This window comes from Mustela erminea, chromosome 7 (assembly GCF_009829155.1).
Source record: "Mustela erminea isolate mMusErm1 chromosome 7, mMusErm1.Pri, whole genome shotgun sequence".
Taxonomy (NCBI): domain Eukaryota; kingdom Metazoa; phylum Chordata; class Mammalia; order Carnivora; family Mustelidae; genus Mustela; species Mustela erminea.
In genome coordinates this window covers 86,418,899-86,436,454 of record NC_045620.1, presented here as the reverse complement: position 1 = coordinate 86,436,454, position 17,556 = coordinate 86,418,899, and the positions used below count along the sequence as shown (strand labels likewise).

The following is a 17,556-nucleotide window of genomic DNA, read 5'->3' as shown; positions in this document are numbered from 1 at the left end:
TTTGTACCTTTCAGACCAGAGGTACTTGCCAAAACGGATGGGTCCTCCTGGCCACCTTTTGTAAGTATAGCCACAGGTATTCGGTTGAAACCTGTGGGTGAGAAAGACATAAACAGGTGCCGTAAATTTGTCAGACCAGGAAGCCACAGACCATTTAGTAAATGGTAAACCCAGTGGCCCAAAAGAACAAAGGAGTCTCTTTTCATCAGAATGATCAGGCTCGTTCAACAAATATTTAATGAGTATCTACTCTCCGCCAGACATAATAGAGACGGACAAGTTCTCTTATTTAAAGAGTACCTGAAGTGAGGGAACAAAACCCCAAATCACCTGGGATGGTGTGGACCTAACTGCACTGCAACCTGATGGAAAGGAAGAGCCAGGGTCCTGGACCTACAACCTGACTGCTGTGGCACCCATTCTGCCCACCAGTTCTTGAGGGTACAGCTTTTCAGGGTAAGTTTTCTGTCTCTACTCAGGCCAAGACCTTTCTTGTTGTAAAGGAAATGCAAATTTTGCTGTGACATTTCACAAACAAACCAGTGGTCTCAATAACATCACTTCTAAACTAAAATCTGAATTTCATCTCCTTGAGTTTATATTTTTGGGTAGCAACTGTTAAGTCATAAAGCTAAAAGGATATTGAGAGTTAACTTACTCACCGTGCTCATGACCTATACTATTCTAGAAAGATGAAAACATCTCCTACTACAGCAGACCTTCTTAGGAGGAGAGGCCATTGTGTCCTATAGCAACGCATTGTCATGTTTTGTTACCTTCATGGTTAACTATTTTCATCATATTTAACCTAAGTCCCTCCAGCAGCATTTTGTATCTATTCTAAAATATCTTGCTCCCAGGTAGTTGAATAGTAGGTGGTCAGACCTCATTATGAAAGAGTTATTTGTCACCTCAGTGTTTTTCAAATCCGATTCCTCCTAATTCTTTCTCGGTAACACTAATGCTTGTAAATGAGCATGCTGATTGGGTTCCCCAAAACAATGATGGTATTGAGCTGTTACTATATGCCAGACATGAACTAAGTGCTTCATTCAGTTCATCTCAGTAACTCCTCAAAACAAGCCTTTTGAGTTAGGTTCAATCATTTCCCCCATTCTGTAAGTGGGAAAACTGAGGTTTTCAGAGAAGTCTGTAGTTTGCACAAGACCACAGCTAGGAAGTGGTGAGCTAAGATGTAAATATATAACAGTGACAGAGTTTTCCATTAATCATAGAAATAAGACTGCCTACCTTTTATGCTAATAGTTCCAAGTATTAAATTGAGTGTTAATTCATTAATATACCACTTTCAAAAATAAACTTCTTCATGTTCTAATATCCATTTATCACTCAAGTGTTTGTAAAATCAGTGTTTTTTTTCCAGATTCTTACTCTTTTTCTAGCTATAAGCACTTTTTTTGAAATCTTTGTTTAATCTTCAACTTCAAATCCACAAAAATAATGGCGGATGATTCATCTAATACTTTTGCTATTTTCTTTGGACATACAGGTCTTTATAGTTATCTGCATAAGCCAGAAGCTCTCACTCAACCTTGGCTGAACATTGGAATCACTTAAGGGAAATTTTAAAGATCCTGATTGTATGGAGAGTGTGGGAAGGGGGGCACACCTAAACCCAATTAAATTAGAATCTCTGTGGGTGATATCCAGGTGATTACAATGAACATCCAAAGCTGAAACCACTAATTAAAAAATTCTTCCCTGGACATTCCCTATCTACTCATTTCACCTACAGCTTGCTCTGGCTTTTGCTCGTCTAGCTAGAACTATGAGTTGGCCAATTCAGAATTCATTCCCACATGCCATCTCATTACTTACGTCTTATGTAGAGACTGAAGAGGCTGACCAGTCTCTTTCCCAGACTGCCTTGAAGGTGGAGGAGCTATATGATGCAACTTTGGCCAATGACAAGAAAGTGACTTGTGGAGGACTTCTGGAAAGCCCATACATCCACATGTATCCAATAATAAGTTAATCAGTTTAAGTAGTTGACTTTTCCCCTTTCTGTTTGGATGTTTGTTTTTTATCTGAATGTTTCATAGACATGGATTGAGCATGTGATTTGAATCAAAGGTAATTCAAATGGGAAATCAAGGAAGAATTTGATCTCTTCTTATTGATGCCTCAGTCTCTGTTTCCTCACAAAGACCCTGGAGTTCATGATGAAAGTTTCCTACAGAGAAGGTAAAGGCTAAAGAATTTGAGAACCCTAAGGTTTACTTTGAAATTCTGTTGAGGTTAAGGGGTAGTAGTGAAATGATCACTTCTAAAATGCTTGTCAGACATATTTTCCATGTTTGACATATGATATTTATAGGAAGAAACTGAAGGGATTATAAGTGATATAGAGTTTCAAGGTAGGGAATACCGAATCTGAGCCTGCATATGTATAGTATGTGTGTGCATGTATATAAGCGGTATGTTTGCTATTTTTTGTGCAACTTTCTTTTTTTTTTATTCTATTATGTTAGTCACCATACGGTACATCATTAGTTCCTGATGTAGTGTTCCAAGATTCATTGTGTACGTGTAACACCCAGTGCTCCATTCAATACGTGCAACTTTCTAGTAAAGTACAATGTAACCAAAAAAGAACATATTGAAGAGAAAAAGCCCAAAGAGTTTTCATAAACTAATGCATTTTTGTATCCAACAGGGAGGTCAAGAAACAGATCATTACCAGAGCCCTAAGAGCTTCTCCTTCTAATGACTACTCCCTTGACCAAGGATAGCCATAAGGCTGCCATTTCTTTCCTTTTAAAAAAAAAAAAAAACAAACCAATTTGTGGAAGTGCAAGGTCACCTCCTCTGTTTTCACATGCTCTCTATTGAGATGGGGAAGTCAAACCTGTTCCATGGCATATTTAACTATGGGAAAATGAAAAGAGAGAAAGAAAATCCAGACCAACAAAGCAAAGATTTAAGTTGGTATCACTTTCCATGTAATTGTGATGCCAGCAGACACTCAATAAACATATCAGCATTGTTAAAATGATTTATCAGCGAAATAGTTGAATGTAAAATATTATCAATACAGGTGTCATCATTGATCTTTCTTGGGTCTTACTGCTGAAGAATGGGGCTGCTAGATGATTTCAACAAACAATCCTTGACAGGAAACCAAAGGCAACAAGGCACAGGGACAGACAGCTGACAAATGCAGTATGGGGCCATTAAAGCATGTGATGAATTTGCCAGGAAAGTATATATTTGTGCAAAAGGTGAGCTCATATCTCCCATAAATTTGTCAGCCGTGACACAGTGTTCTCTGGCTTGGCATGAGTAATGCCTTGCTATTTGCTGCCTTTGTCTGGCAAAAGCTCTATCAGTCACTCCAGGGTTATTTACAAAGAAACGTGTCTATCAGTTACAAGGACATGACTTTGCCGCTAAAAGATAACAAAAGAGGAAATCAGGCAGTGGCCTCTCAGCGAGGGATGCGTCTTTTCCAGACGAGCTCTGGACTGGAATGAATCAGATGGACGGCAATTGGCCGGGCTGGCCCAGTGCCTGGCATGACCAGCCTTAGTACATTTATCCACACTGATTAGATTAGAAATTATTAATAGGGGGCTACGAAGTAGAGCAAAAGGTCATTTAGAGTTTAATTCTGTTCTCAGATAACTTCATTTCGGCTGATGGGATTGTTATTGTAGGGGTTTTATATGTTTATAGGAAACAATATACTCAATAATGAAGTCGTGCCTCCTTCTGCAAGGTCAGGAAAGCTATTGTGTAGCTAGATTGAAGTCTTCACAATTGTGTTAATTAAGTAACAGTGATTGGGCTTGGTCTCCTCTTGAAATGCATTTAAGGGCCTAAAAGCTGCTGAGAATGTATTCTTTCAATATAAATATATAGGAAAGCAAGTGAGACCAGAAAGCAGCCTGCGAGTGAGTCAACAGAAGAGCTAACACAAAGCTTTTACTTAAGAAAGACAGGAGCCTGTTTGGCACATGTAACTTCTTGCCACATAAATACAAATGTCTTGTCAGTTTAGGATTAAACGTAACAGGTCCCTTTTTCTTTACTCAGTTCCTGATGAATCTGAAAGATGAAGTTATAGAGTTTGATGTTGATGGCACATTATCTCTTATTGGTTATTTTACTCTCTCCCAAGCTTGCTTGTTCGGGGTAGATCGGTATGTAGTAGTAATAGCCACATCCTTCTTGAGTAAAGGGCCATTTCCCTGGTTTTGCTTTATATACTCAGGGACCTTAGTGACAGGGAGCTCAGCTCTGTCCTCCACTATGAGTCACCTTTGGGAGACTTATGACTCAGACATTGAAATTAGCTGGAGGTGGTTGCAATTTTTGTTGTCGTTGTTCCAAGAGACAAGATCCTTTCTAAACTGCTAAAAAGACACTTGATTTTAAATGAAAAGTGAGTTCATGGAAAGCAGTTTGTTGTCATATGTTTCTTAAAGACCACAGAAGGCCTTTGGGTCCTATCTGTAAGCAAATAACCTTTCATTTCATTCCTGATGTAGTGACATCCCATTAAAGGGAACTCAGAGGTGGACTTGATAGCTGGTGATTGAGTCTTACCTTCCCGACTTTCCGCACGTCTCTCCAGATGTAAGAACACCACCCTACTGGAGCAAAACTTGGTTTTCTCAATAGAAGGATTGTTAAATGGAAATATCTTCATTAATACAAGTCTTTAAAAAAATATCTTAAAGGCAGTGGTTCTTGACTAGGAATGACTTTGGAAACATTTTTTATTGTAATAACTAGAGTGGGGGCTGCTATCAGCATCAGTGGGTAGAGGTCAGGGATGTTGCTACATGTTCTACAGTACATAGGTGAAGACATACAACAAAGAATTATCTGGCTCAAAGTGTCAATAATGGCAAGGTTGAGGAACCCTGCTCTAAAGAACCTTTAGATTCAATGAACAATAGGAACTTAGAAGAGATTACTCTGTCCGGGGAATGAGGCACCACACAGTTTCTGTTGAGAAAAAAAATCCATAATTATGACATTATGAATAATCATACTAGGATTTGAAAAATAAAAATTTAAAAAGCTACTCGTTTCAATTCAAACTTGAGAGCTAGAAAAAATCTGCTTTATTTTTGCTATTGTTATAAGATGTGCCACATGGTTTTAGAGTTATTATGATATGGAATAATGTGAAGACTCAAAACACTTTGTATGAAACATGCATGAAGTAGCATGATGTACTAGAAGAAAGGCTGAGCTGAGATTTCAAATAGTTAAGTGTTACCCTGCCATTGATTAAACATGAGTGATTTAACCCGTCTGGGCCTCCGTTGCTGTTTCTGGCCAGACACTGAAATTGAAAAGCTTGACATCTTTATTTGGCTATTCCTTCTTCTTCAGGCACAGTCATAGCCAAAACAGGGCTTTTTCCTTAGTTTCCCTGCTCACAGGCATCCCTTTCTTTAGATTCCTGCTGGCCTGATTTTTGTTTGAGTCCTTGTTACTTCTCATCTGGTCTGTTACAGTAGTTTCCCAGATGATATTCTCTCCTCAAATATACCCTGCCATCTCGTCTTCTTACACCATTACTTTATGTCTCTCCTCTCAGATTCTTTAATGCCTATAAAGTCAAAGTCACCCTTGGTGTGACATGACAACCCATCCTTTTCTGATCTGCTCACGAATACTTCTCTATAGCTTGCCCTCCGTGTTTTTCCTGCTTCCATCTTTGCTGCCCATCACATTACTGTAGTTAATACCTTCTTCATAAAGGCACATACTAGATCAATAGTGTTCCTGCTAAGCCCTGTTCAGAAGCACCCCCCTGCTGGCATGTTCCCTCCCCGCATTTATCTCTCAACTTTCCTCAAATCTGAAGTCCCATAGCCTCTCAGAAGGTTTACTAAGTTTCCCAGTGATATCTCTCGTATGTACTTAGGGTATCAACATATTTGACCTTGCATGTATACTTTTCTTCTCCCTCCCTTGATATCTCTCACCTCACTTCAACTATTCCAGGGCTAAGAGACACAAACTGCCTTACTGTAGTAGGCTTTACCTTGGGTTCCATGGGAAGAATAAGGAAATGCTTGGCACCGACCTCTGGATTCAGTGCATATTTATGATTGTCTAAAACGAAGACACTCTGGGAGATAGAGACATAGTCATACATGTAAGTAAAAGCATAAAGTCTCTCCAGTTAAGCTGTAAGCCTCATACAATCGTAAGGCCCAATCCCTTTGTGTCCTCTGAACTTTGTCATGGAAAGCATCCAAATAATGAGTGTGTGGCCGATTTTATTTTGCGTATGTTTTTGTATGTGAAAAATACCAGTAGAGGCAAATAAAAACAGTTACCCAGACTTGGGAGATATTTTGATTACTATAGGAAATACTTGGCATTACGAAAAAACTTTTGCTATATATGTTGTGTTTGTGTGTGTGTATGTGTGTGTGCACACATGTGGAGAGTAAAAAATTTTTTACTTTTATATATCTGATATAGAAGATACATGTTAATATATAGATTTAAGAGAAACATCTCAGTTTAAATATATATGACTCTTGAGGTCCAAGAATAAGTTTTCTTGAGGGTCCCAGTTGACTTTTGTAATGCATTTCAAAGGCAACGGGTTTCACTGGATCTCTAAACTTAAATGAAATTCTCAGATTTTGACATGGAGTTGGAGAAGATTATCCATGTTGCTTCATCGTTTTTTTGTTTTGTTTTGTTTTTGTTTTAGCAAGCTGGCTGAGAAATAGATACAGTGTATTGTTTTATGGCCACACATGCATCACAGTGTTCTTTTCATTTTTTCCCTTTTGACATAAGCATACTTAGAGTTAAATACATGCCAAAAGATTTTACTGGTACAGCCGTCTGCCTTGCTTTACCTATAAAAGTTTGTATGCTCTTACCTCATTTGTAGGCCCCCAAAGTTTTATTTTTTAAGTATATAAAGGCCAGCATTTCTGTCTATATCCTGCAGCATTCACTACAATGTTTCTAAGTTTCGACTGCAACATTTTTGAAAAAGGAGATTGCTAGAGCTACAGTATGTTTCTTCATTGTATCCCACCTTGATCTCTTTTCTTTAATCTATGCATTTAAATGTGTTATAATTTTCCTCAAACTAGAATCCCACCTGTTAAAAGGGTAACATAGCTTAGTGCAGTGGTTCTCAAAGTGTGGTCCCTGGGTCAGGAGCATCAGCAGTATCTGGGAACTTACTTGAAAGGAGATTCTCAGATCTGACCTATTAATTCAGGAACTCTGGGGCTGGGACCAGCAACCTGGGTTTAAACAAGGTGTCCAGGGATTTCTGGTGCAAGAGTAAGTTTGAATGCTATTGGCTTAGTTGTTAACAGTATGAACTCTGGGGCAGATGGCCTGAATTTAAATATTTAAACTTCAAGTCACATATCCTTCCCGTGCCTCAGTTTCCTCATCAATGAATGTGACAATAATAGTACCATCCATCTATTGTTCTGGTGAGTTTAAATTGAGATACTGCATGGGAAACGTTTAGCGAGGCCTAGCACTTCATAAAGTTTGCTGTTATTGTTCAAAGTTTTCCCATTCTTAGATCTTAGAGTCCCTCTTCCTCTTGGTCATCTTTCCTGCTTTTGCTGAGCTGGCTCCTTCCTCTCTCTTGAATGCCCTTGCCGTTTCTCTTTACCTCTTCAGATGTTGCCGAGCTAGGGGTAGGGAATGCATATATTTTTCTGCACTCAAATACTGATCTTCTTTCACAAACTTTTTTTTTCTTGATAAGCCAAGCCTAGTGATGAGCAAACATAGAGAAGAGTACAATACATTTAATTTTTTCTTAGCTCTGTTTTATATTTTAACTATTATATAATTTCCTTATGGCCCACCTGATTTTTTTTTTCAGGCCTTGGGAATGTGAACCAGTACTTATTTTCATAGCTGGTATAATTGATATGTGGATGGATGGGAGTGTGTTTTTGCCCTGTCTTCAGTGATGAATCATTCTTGTTTGTTCTAGATGCTTCTGGACTTGTTATCCTGTGTCATTTCTAACTGGTGCCAGTTTTTGACAAATGATAGCAGCAAGGCATGGTGTGCTACCTCAGGTTCTTATTTTCCCTGAGTGTTTGGATGTAATAATTTTAGAGATGGCCACATGGCTAATGAGTCTTGCCCTCCGGATCTCAGCACAGAGGGAACCCTCACTAGCCTATCAGACACCTTCTTCGAAAATGGTGGAAGTGTGAGAGAGCAAGATGAATGGACATTTGTGTATCATATTCTTTGAGAATTGAATAGAGGATTTATGGTGTTCCCTGACTTGACACACTTCACACTTGTCATGTTGGCACATTGCATTATACTCTGCTGCCCATGGGGCTTTTGATGATGTTTCAGAAACAGGTAATAGATGTCTCTGTGCTGTATCCATACATTTGCAGAGAAAGATCCGATATTAAAAACAAAGGTACAGTAAAAATCCTCCCCATCGACCAAACACAAAAGCCTACCTCTGCTCTCTGTTGCCTTGTTAGCCCCAATTCCTTAGCTAGACATATTTAGCCTTTCTCCAGCTAGAGATGATCCATCTGAAGTCAGTGTTATTTCTATAGGCACGTTTTAAACCTACTTGGGGGTATAACAATGAACGACTATTATAAGTACCATATAAAGTCAGTGCAATATAAAGAACACTGGATTAAGTATCATAAACTCTTAATTCCAACCCTGACTTGGCTAAGGCCTGCTGTATCGAGCTTGCCTGAATCTCTTATGGCAATCTCCCAATTGCCTCATCTGTCACAGGGGCACAGGAATTCCTGGCTAGCCGACCTCCCAGACGGAGTACATAAGAACTTATTTTGAAAAGTATGGAAATGAGAGAAAGCGCCTGTGTGACTCCTGATGAGGCAGTTAGAATACAAATATATTTTCCTTCAGTTTTATAGAAAGAGAAATAGAGCCTTTAAAAGGATGAGTGGGTTTTTTCAAGGAACACTGTAAGTGATGGACAGAGAAGGTCTAGATTCCCGTCTTCTGGTCCTTAGTTGCGGTACCTTGAGATTCCCACCCACACTCTTTATGTTCAAGGGAGCATGCAGTCTTAGAAAGTAAGGAATCAGCAACAGCTGCACTGCATTCAAGTTTAGAGGCCTGTTGTCTACCTTTTGGGTAGAATTCCGTAGCAATCCTTAAAATAGAAGGGCCTCAAATGATGGCTGTTACAGATTTCCCACTACCCAGGTAGAAGAGAGAGCACAAATGGATTTATTCTTAAGGAAAAGTTTTAATTGGTTATTTCTTGGAGAACTGAGTTAGTGAACTGAGAGTCTCACTGAATGCGTGTAAATAATGAAGAACTACTTCTGTGAAATTAGGACTCCCTACTTCATATTTATAGATTTTCCTTATATGTGTCCTGCTTTCACCATTATAATGCCATCAAAAGCAGAAACTTTGATTTTTACTTTTTTGTCATCCTCTCTAGCCCTAGGTGAATGCTTTTTAAATATAGGTTTATCCATTTCAAGTGAAGACAGATTGAAAACATCTGGAAAAAGAGGAAGAGAAAAATCTCTGAGTCTACAGTATCTCATCTCATCTTACCTTCCAAATAGATTAGGATCCTTTTAAGACATTATCTGTTGGAAATGACTGTACCTATTCCCCAACTCCAGTATTATTGTTCTGATTTCACACTTTTGTGGAACTAAGCTTCTTGTGAGCCCTCATGTTTAATCCAGTGATGCTGGAGTTACTGACAGCTTTGCCTTTGCATAATACACCTATAGATATGCAGTCTAGTATCTTTTCTTCCCTGTTTGTGTCATAGAGGGAACACCAGCTTCCCCAGAACCCTCCTCAAAGGATCTTGAGTCAAGGGGCCTGTCTTGAAAACTCAGCTAAGGGAGCATCACAGGAAGCAGTGATAGTGAAGACAGGACTGAAATTTTAGACCCATTGATATCTAAGTCTCAATCAAGTATGCACTCTGGTTAGTATTTGGGTCACTAATTATACTGTTGCGTTCATGAGAACATATACATACATAAACATATAATGTTTAACAGAATAGTGTCAGTCTATGTAAATAAATCAAAGTGATTCCATTTTTGAATATGTGGCAAGGCCTTTATATTACTTATATATTGCTGTGTAACAAATTATGCCAAAATTTAGAAGCTTAAAACAGTAGACATTTATTATCTCGGTCTGTATGGTTCAGGATTTCAGATACAGCTGAGCTGGATCAACTGCTTCAGTATCTCTTATAAAGGTTGCATGTGAGCCCAGGGGCTACATTCTCTTCTGAAGGCTGAACTGAGGAAGGATCTGCTCCCTTATGTGGTTGTGGTGGGATTCCATTCCTTTCATGGTATTGAACTGAAGGCTTCAGTTCCTTGCTGGCTATTAGTTGAAGGACATCCTTAGTTCCTTGTGTAGGACTCTGCAGCATGGCAGCTTGCTTTACCAAAGCATGCAAGCCTAGAAGATGACTAAGAGAATCTGCCAGCAAGATGGAAGTCACAGCCTTTCATAATCTAATCACAGGAGTGACATCCTATCTCTTTCACCTTAATCTATTTATTAGAAAACAAGTCACTAGTTTCTGTCTGCCCTCATGAGCAGGGAATTCCACAGGACATGAATACCATGAGATGGGGATCATTGGAGGCCATCGCAGAAGTCTGCCTAACAAAACCTTTCATGTCTACCTCTTAAGAAGAGAATCCATCATGGGTATTGAATGTACCCTGAGCACTAGGTTTAGATGATATTAAATATAATCAAGTTAGTTGTCCAGAGAACTCTTAAAGGGAGACCCTGACCTATGTCTAACTCCTTTGCTTCTAAAAATAATTATTTGAAATTTTGGTAGCTTAATAATACTTTCTATTACCCCAGAGTCCTTAAAGGATTTTTAAGCATTAGGATAAAAAATCCTCCTCCATTTTCTAAGAATTCTTAAATCATTACTTTACTTTGCTGGTGTAGCAAATGACTCTCATGGTTCTTGGTGAAGGTTACTCTGCATTGTGCCAGTGATCTGGGACCACCAACAGCCTAGAATTAGGATATTCAAGGGAGAGATTATTAGACTCGGAATTTGGGTGTCCTGAACTTACTTGTCTATGTATCTTGTCTCTTCAATCTTCAAACTGTAAGCTCAGTGTCTTTTCTCAGCTTGCCACAATATAGTTTGGAGACTGGATGAAGATGCTCTGAGCTCTTTGTAAGAAATGCACTAAATAAATATTGGAGGTTATTATTTGATGAAAAAGGCTAGTTCTAAGGTCTTTTTCTTTCCATTATATTGTTACTATCTTAAGTCAAGATACTGTTGTTTCTTGCCCTGTTCCCCTCCCTGTCTATGCTGCACACTACAGTTATAGTAATATTTATAAGATGCTAATCTGATCATATCCCTTCTCTACTTAAAACTCTGCAATAATATGCAAGGATCATCATGATAAAGGGTCAGGTGAACAAAATGGGGTTATATATGCATATTGTCTATATATGCAAAGCATATTTCTTGAGGAATACTCAGGAAAGTTGTATCAGGAGTTCTCATGGCAGGGGAAGGGCAGGAGAGAAACTCTCTTTTTAAATTATAAGTGTTTTTTACTTTTAGATTTTGTACCATGTGACTATATGACCTAATTACACATTAAAACAAAACTCTTCCATGGCCCTGAACACCTTTAAAAGTTCAGATCCTTAGCCTGGACGACTCTTATGATGGTCTGTTTGCCAACTTTGTATCATCTTAAGCTGCTCTCCCCTCTCCCATCCTCTTCCCCGCATATACCCTGTGGTCCAAGCACCTTCCAAATATACCTATTTGTGGCCACATGCTACAGCTTTTGCTAAAGACCTACTGAGCTAGGTGCAGGCTCCCACACATTGTGACTTCTGCACCTTTTTCTTTACTATCCTTTCTTCTTAACATGGCTTTCACCTCTTTCCACCCAACTAATTTCTATTCATCCTCCAGGGACTTCTTTCTGATTCCTCCACAAGGAACCTTGTGCCACTTCTTTGTGTGAATTTGATTGTAGTACTTACTGCATGATGGTTTCAGCAGATATAGTCTCAGGCTATAAATTCAGGGATGCAAGAAGTAAAGATTGTATTTTTTCTATAAGTGAGTTTAATTTCTAGCACAACTCTTATCTTAGGTCAGGTTCCTCAGAAGCAAACCTTGAGAAACAAATTTTCAGGAAGGTATGTCTGCAAGCAACTTATTAAGAAAGTGCTTTCAGAAGAAACCAAGAAGAGGGTGGGGAGCAGGAAAAATAAGGAGAAGACCTGAGGCAGGGATTCAGTTTCAAGCCAAGTCCCAGAGGGGCTGATTTCAGCCTGATCCTGCACGGAAACATACTCTACAGTAAACTCATAATTCTGGTTCAGTGTTTAATATCTGTCTCCCCTAATAAAATATGAACTCCAAGAGGGTGGGAACTGTAATTTTTTGTTGTTGTTCATGGATGTACTCTAAGCAATTAGAACAGTATCTGCAAATAGTAGTCATTTGCTGAATGAGTGAATGAACTGCAGGCTTCTCCTTATTGTTTCAACAAAGGAAAGCATATTCATTTGTTCATTACAGGTTATGGGCATCTACTCTGTCCCAGGCACTATTTTAGGCTCTGGGAATATAATAGTGAACAAAACAGTTGATATCCCTCTTCTCAAGGAGTAGTTAAGAGCATGAACTCCAAACACAGACATCCTGGGTTAAAATCCTGGTTCTGCTCATTATTTGCTGTTTTATCTTGATCAGATTATTACTGTCTTCCTGCCCTACTTTCTTTATCTGCAAAACAGGAATGTGGATAATGATTTGGTGTCTCTGATATGGTTGTACAGTTAAGTGAGTTAATACACGTAAAGTGGTAGGTCAGTTCTCGGTACAGACTGTATATGTGTTAGCTATGATTATCCCCTCTTCTTCTTCTTCTTTTTTTTTTTACCTACCAAATTTGCAAATGCTTTTATTTATTTATTTATTTTTAATTTTATTAACATATAATGTATTATTTGCTTCAGGGGTACAGGTCTGCATATCATCAGTCTTACACAATTCAGAGCACTCACCATTGCACATACCCTCCCCATAAGCCAGCCACCCCATCCTTCTTCCCTCAACCCCCCAGCAACCCTCAGTTTGTTTCCTGAGATTAAGAGTCTCTTATGGTTTGTCTCCCTCCCCAGTCCCATCTTGTTTCATTTTGTTCCCTCCTTTTCCCCCCACAACCCCCCGCCCTGCCTCTCAAATTCCTCATATCAGAGAGATCATATGGATTATCCCCTCTTCTTAAAACCCCCCTGTCTTTGTCAGCCTGGTTAACTTCTGCTTCCGCATCTCCTTCAAATGTCCTTTCAAAAGGCTTATTATGCTCTTTGTCCAGAAAGTATCCCTTTTCTCCAGGTTAAACTGAGCGCTGCTCCTTTATGTTCTCTCTCTTAGCTATGTGTTCTTCAGCCTTTTGTAAGTCACATCCCATTCCATTATAAAGGGAATAGTTGTATATCCTGACCTATACCTTGTTACTCATCTTATATCCCTAGCACTTATCACACTGCCTGGCACATAGCTGACACCAAAGAGATGCCATCACCAAAGTGAGTAAAGATTCCCCTGCTCTAATTACTGCTTCTTACAGCTAGCTTGAAGTTCTATCTTTGCATCTACCCAATGCCTCCATTTTCTATACCTGGGATCAGTCTTGCTCACAATAAATGGGATTCTGGGTTCCTTCAATAAACTCAGAGAATATGACTCACTGGGGTCAGAATGCCTTTGAAGGAGATATGTGTGCTGGTCCCCTCTTTGAACTATATTATAGAATGATTCATCTTCCATGAGCCACATAACCTCAAATCAGGGCTCTCATGCACACTCATCTTTCATTCCTTCTTCAGTTGCCCATTTTTTCTCCCCTCTTCCTGTTTCATCCATCTCACCTCCTGCCAGGCCTGTGCAGACACAGACACGCACACACACCTTTGATCCTGCTGACACCAATGGCACTAAGGAAAGAAGTTCAATATGTCCACTGGCGTCAAAATATAGTAATAACAATCCTTCAAAATGACAATCACAGGCAGCCTAGGGGCACTCAGGGGCTCTCCTTCTTTGTGCTTTCTGTAGTCTTTAGTGTTTTCTTTGGTGTTTGAAAGCAGAGGTAACTGTAGTTTACTCTGCCTGAGAAGTGCTAGTGAGCTGGCATTCAACAAACAGATAGTTATGGCACTCCCGTGGTGAGGAACAGGATGAGTGGGGGGTTGTTTTGTGCCCCATCTCACAGACTCCAGCAAACATGATCTCCATTTGCAACCAGTTACTCACTGTATTTCATGTTTGTGATTGTGTTGACAAGGAAAAAGGCACCATTTCTGGCAGTATCTCTTAGTTTCCTGAGTTGCCTCGGGCACTAAGAGAATGCAGGAGGCACATACTGACTTGGTTGCCACCTGACACCTCTTCTGCTTATCTAAGCCCAGAGTACCCACTGGGACTCCGCAAGCAGCGTCCTACAGCATCCGAACTAGGCAGCTGCTCACTGAATCTCTGTTCATCTTCCTATAGCTCCTGTTCCTCTCCTCCTGCCAAGTAGAATCCAACAGCCAGTGGCCAAGGAAACAGACTGTCTGCCCTACTGACACCCAGGACAAACCATGTCCAACTTTCCTAGCGGAGAACCAAGACAGACCGTCAGTTTTGTTTGTTTGTTTGTTTTCTATTTATTTATTTATTTTCTATTGCTATTTATTTATTTTCTATTTATTTCATTCTTATTTATTTATTTTCTATTTCTTTCTTTCATTCTTTTCTACTTTATTTATTTTCTATTTCTTTATTTATTTTATATTTTATTTATTTATTTGCTATTTTTCTCCTGTATCGGCAGGAGCAAGGAAAACCTAGAACCTCAAAATCAGCTGTCATCCTGAGAGCTGCACTGAGGTGGCAGCTTCTAGCCCTGTTTCAAAATTTAATGTTCTGTTTTGTTTATGGCAGGCAAAATATAGTTTCCTATTTTGGTGTGATGGCTGGTTAAAGGAATCATACAACAAATTAGATGTTTCTTGGTGATCCACCAGCCATTTTAAATCAATATTTGATGATTTATAAATGAATGAGACACATACAGATTAGATTTTCTCCTGAATACATACTGGCATGGACCACACTGGCAGTGGTAGTCTTGATTTAGTGTTGTCTAGAACACTTGAAATACAGATTGCCAGATCTGAAGATGGGCATTTCTAGATGTGCTGGTAAATAGCCTGGTATAATTATGTTGATTGACATTTTTTTTCTTGCTCTTTTATTTAGGTGTGGGAGTGAAGCTAGTTTTATGTATTTTCATCACATTTTCAAAGATGAACATTGAATCATCTTATTACAGTAGTCAAACAAAGGGAAAAAAACCAAGAGCATTAGTCTGGAGATCATGAAACTCAGCTTTTATATAATGTCTAGATGCTTTTTCCTAAATTTCTTCTAATGAACACATACATTGTAGCCTTGGAGTGAGGGGAAGCTCATGTAAAAGCTGGCAGACATTTTTAGCAAAGTAATGCAAAAAAATAATTATTTATTTGATAGACCGAGTTCACAAGCAGGCAGAGAGAAGAGGAAGCAGGCTCCCTGCTGATCAGAGACCCAACGTAGGTCTCGATCCCAGGACCCTGGGATCATGACTAGAGCTGAAGGCAAAGGCTTTAAGCCACTGAGCCACCCAGGCACCCCGTAAAAAAATAATTTAACTTTCAAAGCTGCCTTACCAATCAGTAGTTCAAGTGAGATGAACTTAGCAATACATTTGAGCTTAAAATTGTCCAAAATAGTTGGGGAAAAAAAACTACCAAAGGACATGTATTGGGCATTTTTTGACAATTATCTTTAATACATGATTTGTGGGTATGGCAGTCCCCTGACCTAGGGGATATTTGGGAAGCTAAACAAAAACTAAAAATGATCTATGTTTGTCATGTGAAAATCAATCCTGAACGATTGTTTTAAATAGCCATTTAACTGATCTGTGGCTATCCACTTCTGCTGTAGAAGGGCTCAAGGGTTTTGGCTCCATAACTATACAGAATATAAGATTAGGTAACACAGGGCTGCCTGAGTGGCTCAGTCGGCTGTCTGCCTTTGGCTCAGGTCATGATCCCATGATCCTGGGATCAAGCACTGAGTCAGGCTCCCTGCTCAGTGGGGATCCTGCTTCTCTCTCTCCTTGCCTCCCACTTGTGCTTTCTCTTGTTATCTCTCTCTCTCTCTCTCAAATAAATGAATAAAATCTTAAAAAAAAAAAAAAGAATAGCTAACACATATTGAATGCTTGTCATGGGCCAAATGTTCTCCTAAGCCCTTCAAATTATTTTTCCAGTTAATCATCATAAGAACCCTATGAAGTTACTATTGCCATCCCCATTTTATGGATAAGGAAACTAAGATGCAGAGAAGTTAAATAACTTGCTCCAATGGCAGATAGGAAATTTGAACTCACCACTATATTAAAGCAAGTATCAGAGCTGAATGATATCTTGGAAATAATTGTCCCAGTGATGAAAGAATTGGCTCCAAGCTGAAAGTATCTTGCTTTGGTTGATATAGCTATCATGGAAAGACATGGAGTGTGGTGAGAAGAGCATCCAAAACAGATTCTAAGCAAGAGTGGGATTTTACCTCATGTGGCCATGTTTCTTGTTGTGTGACCAGGGAAAGTCAATCCTCCTATTGATACTCAGTGTCTGTACATGCAAATATGAGATCATTCAATATTCAACCGGTAGGGAGCAAATACCAGCATGTGCTACATACGGGAGTAGAACAAAACTCCTGCCTGCCATTCCCCCAGAGGCATGCACATTCTAGTGGGAGAGCAGATGGAAACATGGAATTATGCAAGGGCTATGCACAAGGTATAAGATTCCTTCCCAAAGACGTAGTTCAGTGTTGGAGCTGGACTTGGGAAATATAAGTTAATTCAGTATGTTGAACAATAGGTAGGTCACTTGCATGTGGGTAAGTGGTAAGAGATGATTTCAGAGAGGTAGGTGGGTCAGGTCCTACATGTCATTCTAAGTAATTTAAACTTGGACATACAGGTCACAGGAATTTATTGTTTTAAATTTAAAATCCAGTATATTTAATATATAGTGTTATATTAGTTTCATGTGTACAATATACTGATTCAACAATTCTGTTCATTACTCAGTGCTCATCATGATAAGTGTACTCTTAATCCTATTCACCTATTTCATCTGTCCCCTGTCCCCCACGTTCTCTCTGGTAACCACCAGTTTGTTCTTTATAGTTAAGAGTCTGTTTTTTGGTTTGCCTCTTTCTCCCCGCCTCTTGTTTTATTTCTTAAATTCCACATAAGAGTGAAAACATATGGAGGTGCCTGGGTGGCTCAGTTGGTTAAAGCATCTGCCTTCAGCTCAGATCATGGTCAGAATGTCCTGGGATCGAGCCCCACATTGGGCTCCCTGCTCAGTGGGGATTCTGCTTCTCCCTCTCACTCTTCCTCTGCCTCTCTCTCTCAAATAAAAAAATAAAAAATCTTTTTTAAAAAG

General features: G+C 39.2%; 1 long non-coding RNA gene across 2 annotated transcripts; it reads right to left on the bottom strand.

The window, feature by feature from the left end:
- Nucleotides 1-13: 13 nt before the first annotated feature.
- Nucleotides 14-16,587, bottom strand: LOC116596536. Of its 2 annotated transcripts, none has more exons than XR_004288164.1 (3): nucleotides 16,485-16,587; nucleotides 11,085-11,187; nucleotides 14-91 (listed from the first exon to the last, which is right to left on the bottom strand). It is a non-coding gene; the product is annotated as an uncharacterized LOC116596536 (long non-coding RNA). The 2 variants fall into 2 exon arrangements; XR_004288163.1 differs by lacking the exon at nucleotides 14-91 and adding an exon at nucleotides 10,140-10,443.
- Nucleotides 16,588-17,556: the final 969 nt, after the last annotated feature.